Source organism: Pseudorasbora parva, chromosome 24, assembly GCF_024679245.1.
Source record: "Pseudorasbora parva isolate DD20220531a chromosome 24, ASM2467924v1, whole genome shotgun sequence".
Classification (NCBI taxonomy): domain Eukaryota; kingdom Metazoa; phylum Chordata; class Actinopteri; order Cypriniformes; family Gobionidae; genus Pseudorasbora; species Pseudorasbora parva.
In genome coordinates this window covers 23,511,944-23,539,890 of record NC_090195.1, presented here as the reverse complement: position 1 = coordinate 23,539,890, position 27,947 = coordinate 23,511,944, and the positions used below count along the sequence as shown (strand labels likewise).

General features: G+C 36.5%; 1 protein-coding gene across 1 annotated transcript in view; it reads left to right on the top strand.

Moving 5' to 3' along the window:
• The first annotated feature begins 3,564 nt into the window (after positions 1-3,564).
• The window catches only part of gli3 (GLI family zinc finger 3), a 258,364-nt gene continuing 233,981 nt past the window's right edge, over positions 3,565-27,947 (top strand). Inside the window, 1 exon segment of the mRNA XM_067434871.1 lies at positions 3,565-3,895. The gene's annotated coding sequence lies outside the window, so the exon portion shown is untranslated.

Sequence of the window (27,947 nt, the reverse complement as noted above, 5' to 3'; positions counted from 1 at the left end):
GAAAGCAACTGGCAGGATTGCAGCACACAAAGAGGCAGCGCCTCACAATGCTCGCAGCCGGCACCCTTGAGCGCCGACTGCGCATGCTGCTCACCCAAACAAACAACACACATCAAGTGTGTATCCCCACTCATGGTGTAGTGAGAGCAGGGAGGGACACACTTTCTCTATTGCTGTTCGCTCTCCATTATATACATCTCTCAAATGTCAATGTGTATGCTTTTGTGAACAAAATAACAAAAAAAGTTTTTGTGCACAAAAACTATTCTCGTCACTTCATAAAATTAATTTAGAACCACTGTAGTGACGCAGCATGAGAACTATGTCACTTTAAAATAATGTTACGCCAATTTATTACCAAAAAATCACAGAGCACAAGGAGCAAAAACAAGTACCTGTCACCTGACAAACAGCATGGTAAAACAAAAAGGCTGTGTCTGAAATAGCCACCCTATACCCTTAAATAGGACACTCTCTTAGTAGGACAGCCATTCGTAGTGGTGTCCGAAACCATAGCGGATGTTATTAAGTGCACTCATTCAACCCCACTATGCACTGAAATATTGAGTGTACAACTGATGTACGATCAGCGGCTATAGAGAATACCCATAATGCACTGACGGTTGTGCAGAATTAATTTCCGTGCCTCTCCAGAAGATGGCGTCCACAGCTGAATCAATCCTTTTTCAAAATGCTGGTTTGAAAGTTTGTTAATTTTTTAATTATGGTTTATACATGCTAGTTTCCATGTTTTCATTACTACTGAAGCTGCCAGTTTGCTACACTTCAAATAATATAAAAAGCAAGCACAAACTATGCAAAAGCAGCAGCCCTTCAGATGCACTGTGTCTGAATTCACTCACTCATTTTAATTCACTCCTTCAAGTGAACTGTATTAGTGGATTAATAAAGGAATAGTGAATGGGTTTATTGGGGGTGCTTTTGAACACAGTAAAGTGATATATACAGTGCTAAAAAAAGGAAACAAACTACACCTGCATGGGAGACAATTCAACAAAGGAACTACAAAGGAATTAGAAAATTGGCACTGGAAATCAAGAGAACAAATGAAAAATCCACATCACAACAGTTGATTTGAACAGAATCTTTTTGTAAAATCTTTATTTTTGTTTTTATCAAAACTGATATTTGCAAAATCACGTGGCGCATGCAGTAATATTAAAATACACACAAATGTTGAGAAACATTTGAAATTGGCCTATAGCTTGATTGTTTGGTAAGTGTGCACAGTTTCCAAAAGTGAATCACAGTGTTTTCCACTGCATGGTAAAATTACTATTGTATGTACAGAAGTCACAGGGTGTGCACCATGTCAATGTGAGTCAAGTCTGGAATAATCAGGAATTCTTGTTTAATTGGGGTGAGATCAGGGGCTCAAAAGGGGCCAAGGAGGGACCTGTAACCCTTGCTTTCTCCTCCAGAACCGCTTTGGCACCACTGATGCTTTTGATGTGTGCTTTGGCTCTTCGAGGCCGTCTTTGGAATATGTTCTTGGGAGACCAACGGTTACTTGCCTTCAGGCAAAATCTCAATTCCCGGGATCCGGCTCCTCTTTGATGGACTACTTTCGGGAGCAGATAACCACCCCCAATCCCCACTCTGCCTTACCCCTCCTCTTGTTCCTCCTCTTTTCCATGAACCCTCTCTCTCTCATCCATCTCTCTCAAAGATATTCACAAAGGGCACTGACTGATTGCCTACATCTCTATATCAGTCACTCCATTCACTTCAGCAGAATAGATGATAGCGATAACTACGAGAAAGTTGTATCATGTTATCAATGTCTGGACCTTCTAGACTAATTTGCCATCCGCTTATAGGCCTATATGAAATGGTATTTAGTTCAATAAAAAGCACCTTGAGACAGAAAACATTACTCAAAATATGCCAGTTTCATGAAATTACCAATGCAGTAAATTATTTTAGGTACCCAACTACATAAATGAACATACATGACTGTTTTTTTTTTTTTTTGTAACTTATATAACATTTATTTGACATAAATTTGTATTACTGCGCAACCATCAAGTTTTTTCTCTCTAACAGACACATCAGTAACATGCACATCATAAACTGAATTGGACTTGTCGGCCACACACACACACACACACACACACACACACACACACACACACACACACACACACACACACACACACACACACACAGTAAGATTGTGCTTAAGAGATTAGACTGTGATTTTCAAATGTGAAAAAATCAGTTACTGCCCCATTGATTGATGGTGAGCCCAGAAGGTCTTTTTTAACAGCCTAATTTCCCTGTATATTGATCATGTATATTGATTAGGAATAACCCTACAGGAGGCACAGTTTTCCTTTCAATGTTAGTGAACATCATGGTCCCACTTTGAGGCTTATTTCCACAGAGTTACCAGCTTCTACTGTATAATCTTGTCATTTTCCCCTCTCCAGAGTATACCTGGCTATTAAAATAAATTAATGAGAATCAAATAATATTAAATAATGAACTTAAATATGTATTAAATCCCTGTACTTAAAAAGGAATCCCTGTTTGATAAAATAGATTTGGATAATTGATCAATGTAATTTTGAAATGTCTTAGTCTTAGTTTTACCCTCTTATTAATCAACATATCTTTTTTTTTCTATAGATAACGTCACTGATTATGAAGGTTTGGAAAACAGGATATATATATATATATATATATATATATATATATATATATATATATATATATATATATATATATATATATATATATAAAATAATAATTTTTGTAATGTTTTTTTGTATTTTTTTGTATTTTTTTTGTATTTTTGCTTTATGTTAAAATGCAGAACTCAAAGAAAGGTTTTTTGTTTACCTCTTACCTTAGAAATTTCAGTGAATACTTTTTGAATTTGTACTTGGAAGTGCAGAGCCATCTGAAACAAGCTTCCTGTTAATTGATTTAGTTTTTTTTTTCTTTCCCAAAGTTCTTGTTGATGTTTAAGTTCATTATTTAATTTACTTAATATAATTATTCAATACATTGAACCCCCAAACTTTTTTTTTCTTTTTTTTTTTTTTAAATGTTGCACCCAAAGCTGCATAGGCCCATATCTTGGAAGGTTTGCTTATAACTTCAGTTAATACTACACCTATATGTTGGACAATTATGTGAAAGAACCATTTGAAACAAGCTTTGAATGTTTTATGTTCGTTTCTGGTGTCATTTTCTCTTAGACTTAATTTAGTATACAAATCTTTAAAATGAACCCCCTTTTTAAGAAGTTGCTGCGTCCAAAGAATAATTTTGAATGGTTTCACATAATTTCTCATTACAGTGTCACACACACACACACACACACACGCACACGCACACATAGTAAATTTACAAGTTGCAATCTAAGTATTAACATAATCGCGCGCACTGTAGTCTATTTGTAAAGTGACCATTTCGTTTTCCCTCAGCGTCTAAGGAAGGAGCACTGGGATAAGACAAGGAGAGAGGGAGGGAAAAGGGGCAGAAAGAAAAAGAGGGGAGGTAGTGTGTTCTCCTCTCCGAAAGGGAGGAGTCAGGCACAGGGAAAGGGCAGCTGGGGCTCTACAACTCAAATCTTCTTTCCCCAAGAAACTCTGCGTTACGGTCTTTAACGCGATAAACATATAAGTTTCACGAGTCGCTGTACTTTTGTGTTTATATTGGTGTATGGGCAAAGAAGGGCGCTAGTTCAGTGTTGGACTGCCCCTGCCAAGCGCACATAGGACAGAAAGAAAAGACGAGGGAAGAAAGAAAAAAAGTCCGCAGAGCAGTTTTTGGAGTTTCAAGTGAAGAAACCAAGAGTCTGTCTACAACAAGCAACAAGCGAGAAGAAAGTCTTCGAATAGAGGACAGAAAAGTTGCTGAACGAGTAAGTTCAAGAAATGTTCAGTTTTCTCAGCCTCTCTGGTTCCATGAAAGTTTTGCAAACCGTTGAAGAGGGAAGGAGTCATGTAAAATGTGAAATGCGATACTTCTGCAAGTCTGGTGCAAATGATTACATGAAATCAATAGGACAAAGGCATGACCAGTTTATTGGCAGCGGTCGGTGGCTGTTATTTGAGTTTTCTGCTTTATAGAAAGTTCGGCAGAAGCGTCTTGCAAACTCTTATTTGTCAAACTTGCGGCCCCTATTGGTCTGTTAAAATGTTTTGAAAGAGTCCATTTTTATGCTTGTCACATTGATAAGTATCCGTAAATAACGAGACCCATCACAGTGCAACGGGTTTCAACTGCAGTGTGTCTTTGCAACAGTTTAATTTTTCTATATGCTTACGTGAGTTTTTATTGGAAATAGTCCTGAAGAAAAGTTCGAGGTCCCGCATAAGCCTTTGATTTCCACAGAAAGCAAAACGTAAGAATGTTTTTCATATTTTCATCTTTTTTCTTCTTTTTTTTTATAAAAAAAGAAGAAAAAAAGAAAAGAAATTGAATTATGTTAGCAAAAAGAAATCTTTCTGGTGTTGGCTAATTAGGCGAGCAAACATTTTTAAATAATTATGTGCGATGGTAATATGCAAAATATTTGATCCATTAAGATAAGTGTTTAAAAATTAATACTATTTTATATAAAGCCTAATTAGGCTACTAATCTAGCATTTTATCCGCAAACTTGCAAATAATAATTACACACAGCTAAAAATTGTAATCATTGCCATAACATGTTTGTTTCTATCTATTTAATTGTCGCAATTATTGATGTCATATCTAACCTACTCTTAACCATTAATTATATTCAAAGTTAATAATAATAATAATAATAATAATAATAATAAAAATAAAACAATTAACATACAGTATCACTGCAGGGTGTAACTTAGATTTTATTTGCGAAATTTATGCTAAATAGCCTAAACGTAGGGTTTCTATTTTAACCCGTTTTATTTTAGAATAGCCTAAACAGCCATGATTGTATTTGTTGAAATTATAAAAAAATAGGTTACCGTTTGGATGTTGTGTAAAATGTTTATGGGATAGAAATATTTGCTTTCAACTTTTTAAAACTTTTCCCACACTGATGCCACGAAATGTAGCTATTTTTTCGACGAAGCTTCAGACCATCCGTGTCCCGCCAAACCTCTCCTGACACCTGCACGCGAGTAACTGAGGACGTAAATTGTGATCTGTAAATTTAAAATTCACAGTTCAGTTAAATGTTCCGTCACACTTTCATGTTCGAATGTTTTTTTTTATTTTTATTTTTTTGCAAGCTCTGATTAGCAGCAAATTAACTTTAACAATTTAATTAATTACTGATTAACAGCAATGCACGTATTTAAAAGGTATAGTATAAAGCTGATATCATTTAAATAACATAAAGTGTAAAGTGTAGCCTACTTGATGTTTTTTTTTTTTTTTTGGGCCATAAAAAGTAAACGAATTCTGCTCCTTCTGCCTATGTTATTGCATGTTTGAGGTTTGCTGTTATTTTCTTCTCTCTCTCTCTTTTTTTTTTACTTTATTGCATTTGCCTTTTATGTAAAGAGTCCCCCCCCCTCCCCAGGCATGTAAAATGCTCTCATATGTTAAATGCAATTAATAATTTGTTATAGTATACTCTTTGTAATATGTAAGTTATTATCCAGTGACCTAGGGATTTGGATGATTTGACAATCAGGAAAAATAAATGCATGCCAAACAAACTGTAATCAGTCTTCCATTTAAAATTTACTGGTGGGCCATAATAGAGATTTAGCCATTATTTTCTGCCTGTAGTTAAAGTTATGAAATAATCATTCATTTGAGTTGTTCGATTCAAGCTCTGTGATGATAATAAGACATTGCTTTCTAACAAGACACAGACCTCAGTGTGATTAGAAAAAAAATCCACAGCACAACTTAATAATAATAATATTGGAAAAAAATCTTGGTTTAAAATAGAAGAATATAGTTGATTACTGGAATATGAATTTCACAGGAGCTTTGTTTTTGACCTATATTTAAATTCTTATGGTTGCATTTGCTTCACAGACTTAATAAAATCTGTAGATCGTTATAGTATCATCAGAAAAAATTCCAGAAATATCCGCTTGCAATGCTTTTATCAAACAGGTGTAATTTTGCAAAAACACTCGCCTCATCATGAATTATTCACCCTCACTTGTGAGTGGCGTAGACCAGATTAAAAAAAAAAGTTTTCATCTGTTCAGTCACTCATCAAACTGGAGTTTATCACACTTCATATATATACGATGCTGTATTATAGAACAGAACTGAAGGTTAGCAGGTCACTCTGCCAACATCCCTTATTCCTGCCCGCTGTACTGAGCACACTGTGTCACCAGCTAATATTAACAAGCGAAGATGACATACGATTATCCTCAATGTCATACCATCCCCTCCTTCCACTCCATGTGCATAAACCCTTAAATTAGGCCTGGTGCTGGAGAGGGATGCCTGTACCCTTCGCCCTCAGGGTGCTTTAGCATCCTAAAGCAGTTCTACCTGTCATTAGGTGCATGTGGGAATGAGATGACTAACAGGGGCACATTGAGATGCTAATGCGGGTTTGAATAACACTGTGCTTATTGTCCAAACCAATAAGGAACAAATGAAAGGGATTTCATTAGGGAAAAATTTGTTTCTGCAAGGCCGATTGCAGATTGCTGTCCTGAAAGTGCTCTCGGGAGCTTTTTTTTTTTGCATGGTGTGGTCTTTGGTGTAGCAGTAAAGAGTATTTTTTGCAAGTCTGAATCCCGGAATCCAGGTCGTACTGATTGCTTTTAGGTATAATGATTTGTTATGATAGATTTGTAGTGGCATGAGGTGACTACTAGGCTTTTTGTGCATGTGGCATGTAATCAAAACTCTAACTCCCTGATCTGTTCTCAATCGTCAAGTAAATCTTTCTTTTATTTTTCAAAGTATCCAATGTATTTGGCCATGTTTAACATTTTTGACGCTAACAAGCAGCGCCTAATGTAAAATTGCCTGTAAACCTTTGTTGTTCACTACTGTGGTGCTCTGCTTCCACTCGCCACTGTCAACAAGTCAGGACTTCCAACTGAAACCTCTCACTTTGATGATTCTTAACTTTGATAGGTTCAACATCAAATGAAATGGACACAAAGAGCAAGAAAGAGGAAAGGGAAACAAGTCCAAGCGAGTAATTGAGAAAAAAAAGGCGATGCTCTTGAGCTGTGGGCCGCATTGGATCAGAAGTTGAGCCGTTGTGGAAAAGTAGAGACACGTCAAAAGTGTTCGTCTATATTTGTGTCTCAGTGGAGGGGGTCTCTAGCTTTGTAGGGGGCTTGCTCTCAAGCTCTCTCTTTTTCCTTTTCTCTTCACCCCCTTCTAATCCCCAGGCCCAGTCATCCCTTCAGGGCATGCCTCAGATCTGCCTCTATGTCAGGACGACCCCTTCCTTCTCTTCTTTCTGTTGCCCTTTCTCTCTTTCTTTTTGCTTTATCTCCATTTTCATTATATATTTTACTATTTCACACTTTCTTTATATATATATAGTGGCACTGAAAATATATAAACTTACACTTATGCCACACTTAAATGTACAAAATGTATGAATAATGTATGAAAGAAAGAAGTATACAAAATATCACGCCAAGACCTTTTCTCAGAAGAAACTTTTTTTCAATTATTTTTAATCAATTGGTCCCAGCATGAAACAATTTCTCCTCAAGTTCAGAGGTGTTCTATCTAAGTGTTATTCATCAAAAAACTATGAACATGTTACATTAATGTTTGACAACCAGAAAGTGGCGAAGTGTCCCTAATTTCAAGCAATATATTGCGTGATCATCATCAAGCCGACATGAAATACAAAAATAATCCTATTTTCCAAATGCATGGTTTCATGTAAAAAAACAAAAACAAAAACAAAAAATAAATAAATACTTGTACTGTTTTATCAATGTTTAGTCTGTTTCTTTCATTTTTTCCTTTTTAAAGTATTTTCTCTCTCATTCATGTCTTTCTCTAATTCACATACTGTCACAGGAAATTAGCAGGTTCATACAAAAGTATAGTGACATGCTGTTTTCACTGGCAGGGCTGGCTTCTGGAAACTCAAAATTGACCTGTGAATTAGCCTGGACATTTACTCTTTTAGAGAAGCATTAGCAATGGTAGAAAGAAAAAAAAAACCACCAGAAAATGCTAACGTTTTCTTTTCTCTAGGTAGCTGCAAACAATACACTATTAACTATAAACAATACGCAACAAAACTTCTTGGTTTGTCTTTTTAATTTGCCATCCGTGAAACCATCTTTGTGTGAAGTTCAGCAAAATGAGAACTAAGTACTTCACCATTTGGTGGCAGGTGTGTTAAGGAGTTGTGACGGAATGGTTGTGTGTGAATGAGAGTGTTGTAAATTTACCAGTATGTTGGCTTTGAAGTAGTATTTTGAACAAAATTGAAACACACAAATGCACACACATAGAGGGGACAGATAACATGGCCCTTGATGTGATTGATATCTTTTCTCCTGCGCTGCAATTTATAGGCATTTCAGATGTGAATGAATAAATAAATGAATGAAAATATTAACTGTAAAATGTAAAAAAAAAAAAAAAAGTGTATTTAAAGGTTAGGATTTTTAAGAGCATTCCATTCATTTACATAAATAATAAAAATTACAATGTATCCATTAAAAATATTTATATATTAGAGCACTCCATAAATAAATACAATTAAATAAGAAATAATTTAAAATAAGAAAAAAATGACTTAATTGTAATGACTTAACTGTTAACTCTAAGCGATACAAGGTGAGGGGAGTAGCTGAATATCAGATTTATATGTAGAAAGATAAAAAGTCTTTGCCAGCCTGCCAGGGTATGTGTTCTCTCTGAATCCCTAAGTATGTTTGCCTCTTCTTCTCCATGTTTTGCACTATTCTCTGTCTCCTTTTGAGTACTTAAAAAGTAAATGTCAAAGCCTTTGCTTCCCTATTCCCTGAGATAAATAATGTCCCTATTTATAAAAACAAAAGAGGAGACTCAACTCTATAAACAAATTTCAGGCAGGCCTGAAAGACTCCCCATTGTCATCACAGCATATGAAGACTAATCGTTTTTCTCATGCAAAGTGTGCTGGTTTTAAGGGCCCAGGCATAGATGGAGTGAGAGGGAGAACGAGAGAGAGGGAAAAGAGGTGTTGTGTGTGTGTGTGTGTGTGTGGGGGGGGGGGGGGGGGGGGGGCTTTGTTTTAACAATACTCCACAGGGAACTTGGAAGGGGAGGCGGGGTCTATTGGAGGGGTCCCTCTCCCGCTGAACAAAGACCAGTTACTTCCAAGCAAAGAGAAGGGGAGGGAATGGAGGTGAAAGTTTTACAGACTATTTCCCTCAAGGACAGTTTGGAGTGGTGGGGAGCAGAAGGGAGGTAGAGAACAGGGACTTTGGAGTCCTTGGTTGTTTTTAACGATAATGTGTCATTGTTAATTCCCAATATATGACACACAAACACTCTGAGGGGCAAGGGAGGAGGAGGAACAGAGGCTAGGATTGGTATGATGGTATGTTGTGGGATAGCTGATGTGTCAACCAGGAGAGCTTTTGTTATTTTGTTCATACTGTGGCTACTTTTATAGTGAAACTATATATTTATTTATTTGTATAGTGGCACTGAAAATATATAAACTTACACTTATGCCACACTTAAATGCACAAAATATATGAATAATGTATGAAAGAAAGAAGATTTAGTTTTTTAAATTGTAGTCTTGTTTTGAAATCAGTTATTACATACTTTAAAGCTGTTTTTGCAGTTCCAGACTTATATTTTGTTCAAATATCAAGTAGCATTTTCTTAAGTGGCAGAAAATCTTTCTTTCTTTCTCTTTCTTTCTTTCTTTCTTTCTTTCTTTCTTTCTTTCTTTCTTTCTTTCTTTCTTTCTTTCTTTCTTTCTTTCTTTCTTTCCAAATATTTTTTATCTTTTTATTTTATTTTTTTATCATCCTATCCGAAAATAGGATGCGTGTGTATAACTAATATATGATTACCATGATATAAGAATTTGCTCATACTGCCCTCCCCTAATAGAGGCAAACATTTTGAGGGAAACAGCAGGATAAATGTGCACATGAGCAGTAAAGGAGCTCCTGCCATACCACTCCAGAAGGCTGTTTTTATTAAGAGGGCTCAGCTTGCTTCAGAAATACATCTTATTCTTGTAGGAGGACAAGGTTAGACTTTACTATGAAATTTATTATTCAGTCACACTCACAACCAAAGGTACACACACACACACATATTCGGACTCTTTAGGTTGCCAGCTGCTCATGGCGGACAGCGAGCGTGCCGTGTGCCGTAGTAAAAGCTCATCCAGCAGCCACGGTTTAGAGCGAAAGGTTCCATTTGTCAAAGGTGCTTGAGAGCGCTCCCCCTCTTTTGCTGCCCCGCAGTTTGGCGGCTACTTGCCGAAGTCATTGTCTGAGAAGAGGCAGACCATTACTCACTGCTGAGGAAGGGAGAAAGAGAGTTGGGGCCCCAGGCACCCGGACTGACCGGGTTTATGAATGGAGAATTAGGTTTGCATACTCCGAGTTAGTTACTGTGACAGTAGAGCCATTTAGACTTGGACTTGACTGGGCTGATTTCCACCACATGAGGAACAGAAAGAGAGGAAAACATGTAGTTGTGTGTGTGTGTGTGTGTGTGTGTGTGTGTGTGTGTGTGTGTGTGTGTGTATGTGCGCGTGCGACCTGGTAATCCCTACGTTATGGGGACAAAATGTCCCCACAAAGATGGAAATATCCGAAATCCTTGTCCTTTTGGGGACATTTTTAGGTCCCCATGAGGAAAACATCATATAAATCACACAGAAGGAGTTTTTTTGAGAAAGTAAAAATGCAGAATGTTTCCTGTGATGGGTAGGTTTAGGGGCAGGGGCAGTGTAGGGGGATAGGATGTACAGTTTGTACAGTATTAAATCCATTATGCCTATGGAAAGTTCCCATAAAACATGGAAACACGACATGTGCATGCGTGCGTGTGTGTGTGTGTGTGTGTGTGTGTGTGTGTGTGTGTGTGTGTGTGTGTGTGTGTGTGTGTGTGTGTGTGTGTGTGTGTGTGTGTGTGTGTGTGTGTGTGTGTGTGTGTGTGTGTGTGCGTGTGTGTGTGTGAAGTGGGTGGCTGCTATTTAATATTTTTAGGAAGTTGACATGCAGACGTGTTAAACTTAATGTAAAACTGTTTTAAAACAGCATTTTATGTTTTGTAGATGCAATCATGTAAGCATAATTAATATTATGTTTTGTTGTCAATATATATTATAGACTAGAGACTAGAGTACTAGAGACTCAAGATGTGAATGCTGCAAGACTGCATAAAAGGAAGAGAGGGCAGAGAAAGGTGGAGAGAGAGTTAAAGAGAGAAAGAGTTGAGCGGGAGTGTTTTTTCCTCTCAGAGCTCAGTGTGTAAGCTCACGTCTACCTCCCAAAGCTGCGTTCACAAAGAGATTTACAAGACAGGTCTCTACCGCCCTGCATTTCAAGTGTGTGTGTGTGTGTGTGTGTGTGTGTGTGTGTGTGTGTGTGTGTGTGTGTGTGTGTGTGTGTGTGTGTGTGTCTGTGTATGTAAGTCTGCCCACCTGTGTGAGTTATTTCATGCATATAAAGTGCATGTGAGTGGAACACTGCAGATTTCCACATGCATGTTTCAGATTATGTTTTAGTATGTGCGCTAACAGTTTATACATTTTTTGTAATGTTTATCAGTCAAAGTTTTTATAATATCAGTATGTACAGCAATTTTTGTTTCACATGGGCAACGGGATACCTGCACAGACCTACTGACATACTTTTAACAGATCTGAATATGTCCTCTTACAAAAGCTTGAAAAACCTTCAGATGCCAGAAAATGTGTGTGCGTGTGTGCCGTGCATCATGTGTTGGCATGTGTGTGTCGGCACAGGGGTACTTCCACATACAAAGGGGGCTCTTTAGCTTTTAGAATTATTTATGTTGTTTGGCTTTTTGTGCTACAGTCTAAGCACTTGTCTCCTCCTATTAAACTGAATGACTCTACTGTACCCAGCTGAAAACTCTTCAACTCATCCCACCAAAATCCCCCCTCTCTACACTTTGCAGACTATAATATCTTGCTGATTCATGTTTGCAGCCTATTGTTAATCGTGTAAGATTTTTTGCTAATAAATGCTTGTAGATCAAAATGATCAGTGAAGGCTTGATGTGGTTTGTTTTTCAAATGTCTTAAGTTGTTACAAATTTGTTAAATAAAAAATAAAGAAATTAAATAATTATATGATAAAAATGTTTAATATGTAACCACAATACAACAGTTTAAAAGTGATATTTAAATCCTTGAGACAGGAGATGTGAACATTTTCCATCATGTTGAGGGAGCAAAGGCCCAAAGCTGGATACAATTTGCTTGCTGGTTAAATGCTGGGCATCTATGGAAGTGGCATATGTTAATGGCGCCGATATTGGAAGTGTGTTTATATGATTAGCGAGTGAGAGGTCGAGATGAGAGTTGAGCCAGAGTGATTTGTCTTCTCACACAGCGAAAGGAGATCAATGCAAAGTGCCTCTCGCCTGCTTAACAAGCCATGTAAACTCATTAACTCCCTGAGACCTGTCCTTGATTTTACATACACACACACACAAACATGGCAAATCAGTGAAATTACATGTCTGAGTAGGTTAATATTTTAATGAGTGTGAGTGGGTGTCTGTGATTTTCTAATTGTCGAGACAGTGGTCTACATGTGTGTGTTTAAGGGATAGTTGGGATTAAGGCCAGAGACACACTGTAAGCGTGGCGTGAGCATGGCATTTCTGTTGCGTGTCAGCGGCGGGGAGGCTGCGTGGCATTTTCTCTGTCTTTGCACCCCAGAAGTGTGTTTGACACGGCGCTGCTGCTTTTGATGTACAGGGGAGGCCTATACTTCATGTATATTTCATGTTAAACATAAATACACAGCCTACTGATACAGCAAAGACATCATTGACAGTAGCCTATTGACCACATATCTATGATATTGACGGTAAAATAGGCTACAGAATATTTCTTTCTGTATTGACAGGTGCAATATTTCGAAATAATTTATAATTATTGATAATTATGTTGTTGTTTTTTATTATTACAAATAGGCCTATATCTGCAGTTATGTTAACCTAGACACTTTCAAACATGAAAATGTCATTTATTAGTATATATTTGTGTCAAAATGACATATAAACATCTTTTCCTATACTATTTTGCCTGGAAATGCTTCCAACATCGTGTGAAAAATAGGCGTTTGTTCTATTTCTAGCATGCATGCGAGCTTCACGTAAGACATGCATCACGCAGGCAGCGTGCAAGCTCCAACCTGTTAACATGGAAGCCGAAATAATAACGGACACGCCACGCAGCAGAGACGCTTGCAGTGTGTCTCTGGCCTAATGGTTTCTATCATTGCACAAATGTTTTGCATACCTGTCAGTGATTCATTGGGTTTTTAAAGTTGTTATATAGATCTTTGGCAAAGAAGGTTTATAGATGTAATGTTTCTGGGTAATTTAGTGTGAGTATATAAGTGCTTTTACGGAGAAGTTCTTTGTGGAACTTCAACCATCTGCAATGCGAGTATATCACTTGAAAATGCGACCAAACTTCATGCAAGCCGACTAAATAATGTCTATCCTTAGCCACTGACTAATAAAATGTTAAAATTATAAATGTTATGTATATATATTTTTTTCTTCTTCAACAACTGACACAAGGCACAGGGATGATCTGCACACAATTTCAAATGTATCACAAAACAACAAAAACAAACCATTCTGTGATGGTGCAGTAATCTACATAAATCTCTCATAAATCTCCCTGACCATTAACATCTTGAACTAGCAGCTTTAAGTCTGTATCAATAACACACAGTTTATAGACCAAACTATAGGAACAATGAGCTGACAAGTTCAACAAAGTTGCTGCATTCAATAAACATTACAATACGAAAGAGCAATAACTCTGGCACTCATACATGACATTAGACTTTAAATCCCTTCTTGGTGTTTTTATTTTTCAAAGTGTGAGGCCTTGAGATCCTTATCCACTTGTTAGGTTGTGACATAAGGAATAGTGTTTCTAGGTACAAGGCTACAAGCCTGTACTCTTATCAACAGCTGTTTATGAGCACTATTTAATTCATATTACACATTTAAGCTAAGCTTTTAAAAAAATCACAGTGTACACTACAGTCTCTAGGCTCATGGCATCCCAGACACCCATATTTTAATGATTCATAAAAGATGAATCACTGTTTTGTCATCTGAGATTTTGGTATGGAGATAAAGGTTAGAAAAAATAAAAAAATAAAAAAATAAAAAATAAAATGTGAAAGTGCGCTATACCTGTGTTATACCAAATTCTGTGACATAATCTATGTCATATTGTAATACATAATCGCTAATGCACCTCACACATAGTTGCCACAGATGAGTAGCTGACAATATCTTCAGCAAGTTACGTGCAAATTGCCACAAATTAAACGGAAAGTTTGACGTTGCATCTTGAAGCTTATCACACAATCATCTTTATTAAAAGTAGTGAAGCTATATTATTTATACCAGTGCTGATGCTGTTCTCTCTCCTTTTGCATTTTTGATCTTTACTTTTTTTTATTGTTACACATACTGCAGGAATTAAAGGGACAGTTAATTATCCTATAATTTACTCACCCTCAAGCCATCCTAGGTATATCTGACACATTCTTCTTTCAGACGATTTCAGACAGATATATTAAAAAAGTTCTGGCTAATCCAAGCATTATAATGGCAGTAAACGGCAGCTAGATATTTTACATTATAAAGTTTTAAATATGGATATTTGTCTTACACAAACCCAACGATTTGCTTCAGAAGGCCTTTATTAATCTCCCAGAGCCATGCGGATTACTTTTATAATGGATGGATGCACTTTTTTAGGCTTCCAATTTTGGGCTGCCATTTACTGCAATTATAATGCTTGGAAGACACATTAGAATGCTCTAGAATGATTTGAAACAATATTTTAATTGTCCCGATACAGTTTTACAGGTCGATTTACAACCCTAGAAATTGTCCCTAGGATGTAATGCTCTGTTTTTGCCTTATTTGGAAAGGTTGTGAATATTAATGCAGAGTTCTGCTCTGATTGGCTGTCACTGCACTGCTGCTCAATGACAGTTAACACATCTATACCATCCATCATGGCAATAATTTTACAATGATAGCTTCTGAACTTTGAATCACAAACTGAACTGGGTAGCGCATAAATATGTTGTTTACAGTAACGTTACAGTTTGACAGTAGAGTACTGATTTAAAAGTCGATTTATTGAGCCAAAAAAAGTAAAGTAGAAGCCACTCAAAATAGTGTCATGTTTACTACTAGCATTTCCAATACTAGCATCTTGCTTTAGATCTAGACAACACAGGGGATATTATCGTAATGTTGTCTTACTAAGAAGCTTTCAATGTAATCAGAGATAGGTTCGACAGTCAAGAAGTGGTTAAAATCACTACTTACTGTTTGCAGGAATATGGTTGGAATTAGGCCTGCACAATATTGGAAAAAAATTACATTGCAATATTTTTTTCCCCAACGATATATATTGCGATATTGAGAGCCATCAATCCAGGCTAAAGTCAATAATTACCGTTCCGTGATATGAATAATTTCACTAATAAGCAAGCTTCATTACAAGTGACAAAAATAAATTTTGGAAAGTATGTGCAAACATGAAACTAAACCTCCAGTAGGTGGCAGCAGGTGACCGTCTTAACAAGTGAGTCACTGAGTCGTTCATTCAAACGATTCATTCGAACGCTGAATCGTTCACACTTGTTGCTATGAGTGAGACGTGTTACGGGCATAGACTGTAAAAAAATATGGACGTAGTGTCCGTGACGTCACCCATAGGATTCTGATAAGCCGTTCTGAAGCTTAAAGTATGGCCGAGCTGGGCGTTGCCATCTTGTGAGCGAGTCAACGCGTGTCACTCCCGGATAACAGAAAATGGGCAAAAAGGCGGGATGTGTGCGGAGCTGAGGTGACGCAATAACTATAGACGGCGGATAAATGGCTATCCACTTGTAACCACGCCCTTAATTATGCAGAACCTTAAGGCTTAATATAACGGAAACTAATGAGTTATAAAAAAATTCACCCCCCTCAGAGTTGTCATGAAGATCAAAATTAGCCTTATAAGCCAAAACCACAATTTGTACCAGGCTGTAAACATGTTTTTTTCTGCTTTAAAGTTGAGAATTTTAACATGGGGCTCAATGAGATTCTGCTCCCTTCTGGAGCCTGCCTCTAGTGGCCAGTTAAGGAATTACAGTTTACATTACTTCCGTATTGGCTTCAAGAGAGATCGCGGGAGGTTGCCGCTTGGTTACGGGTCTGCTATGAACAATTTTCACTGCTGAAATAGAACAAAAATACTAAATATTACATCTAAAATGTAAGTGACTAAGTGATTGTTAATTAGTTGTTTATGGAGCTGTCATATGAAATCAGTGTCATTTTCAGTCGTGATACTCCTCGAGAGGCTGCACGAGCGTGAACAGTGCGACCTTATTATCATCAGTTCGTTATATATTATCCACAATCGATCGCCACTTACACTAAATAAATGCACAAACATTCTTGCATTTTGGTGATTTGCTAGTTATTTTTTGTTTTAATCAGGCGCTCTTTCTTGTCCGTCGGTCAAGTAAAATTCTCCTTCACTTGTTCAAAAAATCCACTTGTCCCTGACAAGAACCGTCACGAGGAAATTACTATACGGTAATTTCTCAACTGTGCGACAGGGTCGCGTTGGTTATGACGCAATCGTTAGCCTAATTTTACAAAAACAGCTTCTGCGGGGCGATAGTGTAAGATACAAGGTAATGGAGCCTTTTATACATTGTCGTGTTTCTTTAGAAATAAACAATGGACAAATGGAGTCTTTAAATGTCTCAGATGTAAAGTTATTTACTGTCAAAGTGACTCAAAAATGAATGGGAGTCAATGGGATGCTAACAGCAGGTGATGGCTTGGTTAGCAATGGCAGCCCCTATGGGTGGAACGCTTTCCGAGCGCTAGATTACCCGCTTGCATATCCACACAGCTCCCTGGGATCGCCAGATCGCTATTTTATGCAGATAGACACGTTTTAAGACCATAAACACACAATCGCGGCAATATATGGTTGGTCTGTGTTCTTTATGCCATGTTGGGTGGTTTCATAATAGATGATATTTATAATGCAATGCTATTCCACATAGCTTTTAGCATTGTATATTTTCTGTCAGATTTTTTGACCCGAAGCTATATGAGATCACATATTGTTATATAAAACACTCTACATATAAATTATAAAGTGATATGAAGCAAGTTTTGAATAAAACATGATTTTAATCGTATAAATTGGTGTTTTGCTTGTGTGCTAAGCTAACATGCTAGCTTGCCCTGGATGCACCTGCCATTGAGTAAATACTTATTTTTATGAACATTTTCTAAATGTAAAACTACTGAAATGCTTATTTGGACGAAATGCATTCAATAGAGTCTCAGTGAGGGTAAAGTGATAGGTTTGATTTAGAAATGAGGTTTGAATAGAACAGTTTGAATAGAGAATCGTTAGTAATTATAATGCAGACAAAAGAATAATAATTGGAGCCATAACCAGTCCGCAGAAGTGTGAATGTGTGCCGGGGAGACAAACTGAATGGGGCAGTTTGCACCTCTAAACAATAGAGGCAATATAGCGAATGAAAGCTGAGAAGATGTGGCAATAAACATCAGTTGATATTTCAGCGATATCTCAAAATAAAATCACATGAAACGATCTTGTAAAACGTTTAATAAAATTCAGTTTAAGACTGATCATCTTCAGATCTGAAATATAACATGGTCAGACTTGTGGCTTTAGCTGCAGTGCATTTCTAGATTTCTCCAAGGCCCACTTCAATTTTATTTTCATAAAGATATTTCATACAAATACATTTCTAATAACTTTACAAAACTTTGAAGCTTATTATAGCTTTTTTTTGATTATAAAAAATATTATCATTTTGACTTTACAGTAAACTGCTAGGTGTCTGCTTTCAAATGAGACCATAATTATGCTTTTAGTGCAAAAGGATTCACAAACTGTATTTGTTTTAGTCTGAGTATACATTTCTTAGGATTTTTTCAAAATTTGGAAGTCAGCTTTTAATGTCGAGCCCTGCTTTGTATTCGTCGTAAAGATCTTTGTGGTGCCGTTTTAAGTGATCAGACAAATTGGTGGTGTTTTCTTGTTTTGTGGCCACAAGACACTCCATGCAAAGTACCTCTTTTTGTTCAACATCCTCCTTTATGTAGCCAAAATAGTCTCAAAAAGATGATTTCTGGTACAAACCTTTTTTGTTCCTCTTCGGATCCTCTTCGTTGCGCATTTTAGCAGTGAATGTTTGGCCGTGAGCGGTGAGCAGCGAACCAATCACTGTGCAGGCATGAGGAACGTGCATGTCACTCCAGCAACAAACTCGTGTTTACTGTGTGCTTCCTTAATACACCATGGGCTACTACCATAGACCGTATAAAAATACTACTACCCTTCACATCGCATGTTCCGGCGATGTGACTATCGCACACGCGCACATCGCGATGTCGATGTTATAACAGAATATCGTTCAGCCCTAGTTGGAAACGGCCCTTTCTTCAGTTTTAGACGCAGAGCGAATCCTGCTATATTGCCCCAGGTTAGAAAAACTCTCAGTGGGGAAATGGGCCGAGCAAAAAACAACTTTAAATTAAATTGTTGCGGTATCCGATTGTAAATAAACATCAACCATAACTGTTGACACTTTTTATCTGTGGGAAGGCTATGAAAAGTCCTCACATCGCCTGCACAGCCTGGAACATGACATTTATTTACATGATCTGCCGTTTTTGCTATCCTCGCGTGACGCTTGTTTATCTGCCGAACTCCCGATGATTCAACTGCACAGTTCTGCCTGAAAATGAACATGGGCCGACATGCAAATGTTAGGGGCGTACATATTAAGAATCCCAGGGATTGGGTCACATGTGGTGTTATGTTGAAAAAAGCCTGTTTTTCCATGGTGTTTTTCACAAACAAGATTTACATATCAAGGAGGAGGCAATGATGTTTGAGACTCACTGTATGTGATGTTCATGTACTGAACTCTGCACCTTTAATATAACTCTGATTGTATTAGTCTGAAAGTAAAATGTCATATACACCTGATGGCTTGAGGGTAAGTAAATCATGGGGTAATTTTCATTTTTGGGTGAACTTTCCCTTTAAAGGTGACGCATGTAGGAAGGACAATTAAAATGGGTACTGCAGTCCAAATATATTTATAAATATATAAAAATATTTTTGCCCGACCCCCTCCTCCTCACGCTCACGCGGGTTGCCAGTTAAAGGACATGCAACAGGAATGAGTGCAATTAACAATAGAAGGTGAGGAGACTTAAACACTGTAAGTTTGCTGAGTTGATTTATCCATATTTTAATGCGCTCCCATTCATAGAGATTTTAGAAGGATTCCGAGGATTTTTAGGTTGGGTAGAATCTGCGATCTATGATTTATTTGCTGGCTTCAATGAGAGCAATATGCTGTGTTTTTTGCCAACTGGCAACCTGTGGTGTCAAAATACTGTTGGGTTAATTGGCAACATGCATTGTCACACAGACCAAAACAAAAACAGACATTCTGACATGGAACACACATTTCAAAGTAAAATAACTGGCAGTAGCATTGGTTTTCAAAGAAACTAATATGTGAACTCAGCATGTTTCCTAAATATCTGCAAATATTTGGTGGTATTTTTAAGGTTTTTACAGTCAGAAACTTATACAGCATCTTTAAAGGTTGGATTTATATAAATTTTGCGGAGACACATTTATGTGGCCAAGTGTAAATGGAACAGATTGAACAAATCGTATTCAATTAGTAAGAACGTATTAATGAAGGTGTAAACAGACCCTATTTGTAAGAACTATTGTTCAAGTCATGTCAGAAAAATCATATTTACAAGTTGAATGCATGCGAACGGCACCACAACTTGTACCTACAACCTGCTGTTGTAATGACTTCCCAACTCATAAGTATGACCTTCCCAGGAGAACTTGATAGTTTGGATGGTGATGGTGAAGATAACGAGGGGTTGATATTGAGAAAACAGGTGAAGTGAGATACAGTTCCTGTCTCCTCACTGCTGCTCATGTCTTTCTGTATAACTGCAGATGGATGATGTTTATGAGTGTGTGTGGGGAGACAGAGTTGTTAGAAGTTTCCAGAATTCCCCCTGTGCCTGCCTCCCCTGTGCGTTTGTTCCACATCTTAGTTTCCCTCCTTCTGGCGGATTCTACAACTTTATTTGCCTCTGATTTACAGAAGATTATACACACACTCCATTACATGTAGGTACACATGCTTTCTTCCATTTGCAGGTAGCGCAAGTGAATCAAATTTTACATGCACACACACTATATTGTATAAAGCTGTTTGTTATGGCAATTATCAGTCACATGCAGATGGGATTACTTAAAGGGTTAGTTCACCAAAAAATGAAATTGATGTCATTAATGACTCTAATGTCGTTCTACACCCGTAGATCCCACATTCATCACCCACATTTACGGAACACAGTTTAAGATATTTTATATTTAGTTCAACAGCGTATCTAAGTGTAGGCACACTATACTGTCCATGTCCAGAAAGGGAATAAAAACATCATCAAAGTAGTCCATATGTGACATCAGTTAGTTAGTTAGAATCTCTTGAAGCATCGAAAATACATTTTGGTCCAATAATAACAAAAAATACGACTTTATTCAGCATTGTCTTCATTTCCTTGTTTGTGTTCAACCCTCAAATAAAGATTCAAAATGTTATGAATCAGTGAATTGATCAATGATTCGGATCGCAAGTGTCAAGTGATTTTAGCAGCTTGGTTTGGCATGCAAATCGAATCATTGATCGATTCACTGATTCACAACTGTTTGAATCTTTATTTGAGGTTTTAACACAAAGAAGAAAGAGAAGACAATGCTGAATAAAGTCATAGTTTTTGTTATTTTTGGACCAAAATTTATTTTCGATGCTTAAAGAGATTCTAATTAACCAACATTAGTCACATATGGACTACTTTGATGATGTTTTTATTCCCTTTCTGGACATGGACAGTATAGTAGGGATGGCTCGATACCACAATTTTGGCTTCGGTACGGTACCACAATCTAATACCGAAGTACCGATATTAAATCGATACCACAAGGTCAGATATTAGCGCGGGTATATTGCACGCGAATGAGAACAACTATGCAAGTTTTGAGTTTATAAAGTGGGAAATTACCACAAATGTTTATTAGTAAATTAATCAGCAAAGCTTATCACATCAAATCAGTCATTTGAAAACTTTCTTGTGAGAAATAATTTCAGCAAAAATCTCTCAAAATTAGCAAATTGCTTCTGGTTTCAAAAGACATCGCACCTACATTAAAGCAATCTGCATAATCCGATTCAACATTTCACGCTCGTCTCTGGATGGAGAACGGAAATCATTTGAACATGCAAGAGATTGTATAGCATTTCGTAATAACAGTTACAGGAGATATGAGCTCATACGACACACACACACACACACACACACACACACACACACACACACGCCTGTCACTTAGTCACGCTCGCACATTACACATTAAGTTTCCTTATACAGTCAAATACACAGAATGATGTACAGATGTCCGTCTTTAGTGAGTATTCACATAAACACAGGCGGTTGTGTCTAACGCGAATGTAAAAAGTGCTATAGTACGTATGCAAATATTATGAGATCTAAATGTCATTGGTTGAAACGAACGCTGGAGATTGTGATATTCGATCTTATATTAGGCTATGTGTGTGCGTTGATCAGTGTTAAAAGAAAATAAATGTCTAAATGAGATGGTTTGAATGATTCACTGACCTGTCGATCTCTTAAGAAGTCTTAAAGTCAGAATAGTGACAGATGCTTCTTGGCCAGGTTTGATGGTTCTTCATCAGTTTTATAAGCAAAGTCATTACAAATGTCACTTCTACTCCTCTCTTTATTCATTCGTTTTGGGCATCTTGAGTGAGATTCAACTGCTTTATCCATTTTGTTCGTCTGTTGTTGTCACATTTGCCGGTTGTTTCGGGTCAGTTTGGGTAGAGCGCTGCCATCTAGCGGTGAACTTCGGAACAGCAGCATATACCGAAATGTGCCAAATCATGATATCGTACCGTTTTAAATAAAATATATACCGGTATTTTTCCAGTACCGGTATATCGCGCATCCCTACAGTATAGTGTGCATAAACTTGGATACGCTGTCGGACTAAATATAAAACATCTTAAACTGTGTTCCAAAGAGGAACGGAGGTCTTATGAGTGTGGAACAACATTAGAGTCATTAATGATATCAATTTCATTTTTGGGTGAACTAACCCTTTAACAAAAACTTTCCTGTAACAGGAACTTTACTAGTTCAACGATGTGGACATTTAGGATGTTGAATATGCAGTTGATTGATAATATTGATGGATAATATTTAATTTTTAATAAAAGAAGCAAAACACTGGAAATATGGAAGCTGTTCGTTTACACGACAATTAGGGCTGCACGATTAATCGAAATCGAACCGCAATCGCGATTTGGCTTGTGTGCGATTATGAATGCTCAAAGGCTGCGATTTTAATTAAATAAATAAATGCCCAGTGTGTTAGCGAAGAGCGGCTCTGTGATCAGGAGTAACTAAACGCTGCTCCGTCTGAAAGACTGCGAGTTTGATTTGCTTATGACGTGCGTTTGAAAAAGTAACGCGAGTCAGACATCTTCACAAACTAGTGAAGCATTCAACCTGTTCAACAAAATGTTTAATAACATGTTTTACCTCACTTCAAATCGTCAGTCGAGTGTGTGTGAGCTGATGTGGCTTCTCATCAGAGTGAGGCAGACGATGCGTTATTTTATAGCATTCTATGTTAATCAGCACTGCATTATAATATACTTTGCTATTATGAAAATATCCTTGATGGCTTGAAGAACTCAAATACACCATATTTTGCTGCAGTCGTGTTTATTATCGTAATGTTTAATCAAAGCGTTTCTATCTTCTGTTTACAGCGTTAGCTTCACATCATGGATTTCCTGAAAACTAACGTCAATTACTTCTCTGAGGCAAATGTGGAGTTTTCCGTTCGAGGGCGCCCTCGGGCTTTCAGTATGAATTAAAAACTTTTGGGTAATCAATAATAAGAAACTTAATAAACTTAAAAAAATATAAATTTATTGGACAATCCATGTTTTTCTTCAATGTACAGGAGTTCCCCCCCCCCCCCCCCACAGTGGATCACAAGAGGTTCATATTTCATATTAAAGACAGACTTATAAGAAATTGATATCCTAGATAAACAACACACACACACACACACACACACACACACACACACACACACACACACACACACACACACACACACACACACACACACACACACACACACACACACACACACACACACACACACACACACACACACACACACACACACACACACACACACACACACACACACACTTACAATAACTCCTTAGGCTTAGACCTTTCTAATGTTTTTAGTCATAGGCTGTCTGCATGTAAAATATTACAATAATAATAATAATAATTAGTATAGTATTATATTGTTATATTTATTCTGACATACTCATTTATTTGTAATTATGAAAATGTTATTTTAATGGTAATATTTCTTATTTTTAAAAATATTTTTAGCAGTAATAACAGTCATAATAATTATTATTAGTCACATTAATATAAAAACACAAAATGTTATATACACACACTTTTCATTTGTAGAAAATACTAATAACAATAATCACATTTTAAATCGCAATCGCAATTATATATTTTCCCCAAATCGTGCAGCCCTTACGACAATGGTGTTTTGAGGGCTTGAAAACTTTTGTAAAAAAAAAACTGTGAAAACATTATACACATGCTGTAAAAAAAAAAAAAAAAGGTATCCAGTTGAAAATGTTCTAGTGACTGATCTCATCAAAAACATTTTTAGTTGGCCAAATAGAATTTCTGTGAATTGATGCAGTTTAATTAATCAAACTGGCCAACTAAAAATCAAACTGGCCAACTAAATTTAGATGTGATCAGTCACTAGAAATGTTTCATTTGGAGACCTGATTTTTTTTTTTTACAGTGCGCATTATGTGTTTAGTCTGTTGTGCAAGTTTGGCACAAGTCTGCTCTGTAAAAGAATGTGTATGTGTGCAGATATATAGGTCGCATTACCATTAAAGACCAGCAAACATATTTTGTCGTGTCATTATGTGGTGAGATATATATATATATATATATATATATATATATATATATATATATATATATATATATATATATATATATATATATATATATATATATATATATATATAATGTTTCAAGTAATTATTACATTAGTCAGACAAGCTCTTTAGACTCTTTAGAAAATGAACAACATTAAAACAAATAATTTTAACAAACAAACATTTTAAATAATTACTACTCTAAACTAGAAACATTATTCAATCATTTTTTTTAGGAAGTTGGTGAACTAAAACAAAATGATTTGACAATTTTTTTTTTAAAGTAATCACTACTTAAAGTTTGGATAAGTTCAATGAACCTGATCAATTTGAAACCATTGTTAAAACTTACAAAACTGACACTAGAAACAGAGTTGTTTTTTTTAAGTTATCACTCCTAATAATATATTCATGTTATGACTCATTCAGTTTCTCACAGCTAAAGTTGTCAGTTCAGCCTCTTATATTTTAAAATTGATTTAAGTCTATTAAAAACTAATTTTATTGACTGTGTTTATTATTTCCCTCAAAATTAAATATATTTTATTTGTACGATTCAAATAAAAAACTTTTCAAAAGACAATTTCACTGCATTTCTTTTCATTTAAGAGAAAAACCTCCCTAGCAATGGGGTTAATACAGAAAATCAAAGAAAAAACAAAAAACAAAAACAAAGGTAATAATACACAAAAAACTAAATAGGCCAACATAATAGGCCAATCCAAAAATAATAGGTCACCAATACACATTAATAAAAAGCAGGGAAAAAATTGTACTACATTGCTTGCTTGATTATAAACATGCTGGCAGTACCAACAATGACATCTGGAAAACAGACTTAGGCTCACTCATCCATCATCAACTCATTTTTAAGGCTAAGCAGTCTTGGAGGTAACTGCTTCAGGTCATCCTGTTTTGGATAATCAAGGTGCATGAATTAAGCTGAACAGCTAAATGAACGCCTCTGTCAACTCCGCTATATCACGCACAACATCTCCCTCAAGAACTATAAAATTGATAGCAGGACCAAACTTCACAAGGTAGTCCATATCACTTGAGACAGTGAGAATAGCCAAGCTGCATCCAAGATGTCTGGCAGGTTAATTTCTTCTGCCTGAAGAACATGACAGTAATAAGTTAATGAGTACAGTAGTCAATGAAAAACACTACATGTTTATTTAATATAATATGAAATAACAGTGAATGAAATGATGGTTGTGGTTGTTGTCTTTTGGTTGCAAGGTCAGAGAGGGTTAAATAAAACAAGAGATACAGAGAAGACAAAGTAAGAAAAAAAGAAAGAGTGAAAGAGGACACACAGTTGAATCAAAAACTTACATTCCAGGTCTTAACAAATCCAGCAGCATCTTCCCGCAGGAAGATGGGAAGGGCCCGCAGAGTAACTGTCCATCTGCTGTTGATATCGACGTCTTCCTAGAAAGAGGGATTGTGGGGTAATAGGAAGACAAATCAGTAGAATATTAATCCTATAGATATATTAAAGGTGCAATTTGTACATTTTTTTCAGTAAAATATCCAAAAAATCCTAGGCCAGTTTAATATATTTTGTTTAGTTGAGTACTTACTATATCCAAAACTATTTGTAAATCGTGAGAAATTTGCTATTTTAACCAAGGAACTTGTGAGGGAGTCGCCTGCCAACTGCGCCATATCTGCCTTACCCCTGGTTTCCGTTTTTATTTTGCAGAAACCCTTTACTCTCTCTATGGGATGATTTTAGACTCAAAATGATGAATTAATGCACACACAATTATCCATGAACTTGATAAATGTTGCAGACGTGTTTTACTATTCACAAACAAATGCCTTTTAACTTGTGTGTGCAAAATACAGAATTACATGAATGTTTAGCGATTTGTACGGATAGAGACATAGTTGTGAACAGTTGTGAACCCTGACCAATTTGCTGCCCTAGGCAAGATTTTACTTGGTGCCCCCTGTATCAAGGTTTTTATAGGCTGGTTGTGTTTTTATAATAAAAAATAAACACACACTCTCACACACACTCACACACACTCACACACTCACACACTCACACACTCACACACTCACACACTCACACACTCACACACTCACACACTCACACACTCACACACTCACACACTCACACACTCACACACTCACACACACACACACACACACACACCTGTCTAAGAAAACTTGCTGCCACTAGATGACAGTAGCCTATCCTGCCGAAATAGACAATGGCACTGTGAGCGTTATTCTAAGACGATTTATGTGTCCTCGTTATAAAGACGAGGAAAACGCTTTAAAGTAGGCATTACTAAAAGTATTAATAAAGCATAGGCTACTTTGTATAGGCAAGATTAAATCAGGTTATGAACATAACATAAGCATTTTCTCCCATAAAAAAAACGCTTACGTTGGTTCCTGCAGAAAAATGGTGATATTAAAAGTAGGCAATACACTTTATTGAACATGCTTTATTGCATATAAGCATTTTATAATGGTTTTCTATGGGAGAACAAATGTTGTGATTAGATCTGTAGTGTTCATAACCTGATTTAATCTTGCCTAAAGTTACTTAAAGCCAAATTGTGTATCCATCACCGGATCCTCAAATGCACATCACGCTGCATGCACAAATTCTGACTTATTAACCACTTCAGCTCTGCAGCACATTTTGCATTTTTTTGAGAATTAGGAATATCTGAATTTAAAAGAGTGCCCTACCCACATACATTGGAGTAAATTGATAAAAATGGTCTCATTTTACAGAAAAAACTCTAAATTTTAACACAATGGTGGAATATTGCATATATTATATTGTATCTATTCACAATCTTATGGTAAACATGGATGATAAATAAATATTTTGATTTATTTTTAATTAATTTGTTATTTAAAAATCTTAATTTCTTTATCATTTTGGGATCCAAGCTTTTTGGAAGTTTCTGTTGATTCTATAATTTGGCACTAAACAGGGGAAAAAAGAATTTTCTTGATATCTCCTTGCAAATAAAACTTATTGAGATTTATCTGACCAAAGTGTCTAACAACTCCTACTCATCTCCATTGACATCAACTGGCCACTAGGAAATCGGAAAGAAGGCTCCGCCTCTTCAACTTTGTAAAGGGAGATCTTGGGCTCTGATTGGTCTAGAATCATGATCCACATGTCTATAAAGAGCAGAGATTCTCAGCTTTTCTGTAGCATGATGCAATATGTGATGACATCATCAAAAATCATGGCTAACACCAACAATCAAAACTAGCAATAATAAAAGTATTTGTCTGCATCACATGTTTTGATCTGGACATCGGTGACATTTTACAGTGTCATTTGGCCATACTTGCTCACAGACATGTAAAAATAGTCTCATTTTGAAGCAAACAACCTAAGGAATAAGCTGATATAGGGTTGAGGCTAGTAGCTTTACAACGAGTTTGGGATCCGAACAGGAATATGACTCATGTGTTTGCTTGTTCAAAGGAGTCATTTCCATCTTTGTGATTCTTTTGATAATACATTTACTGTAAATTACTTTTTCAGTGAAATTAACTGCTCAGCGATATTCCTGAGGCCAATAGCTTTCATTTGATATATGA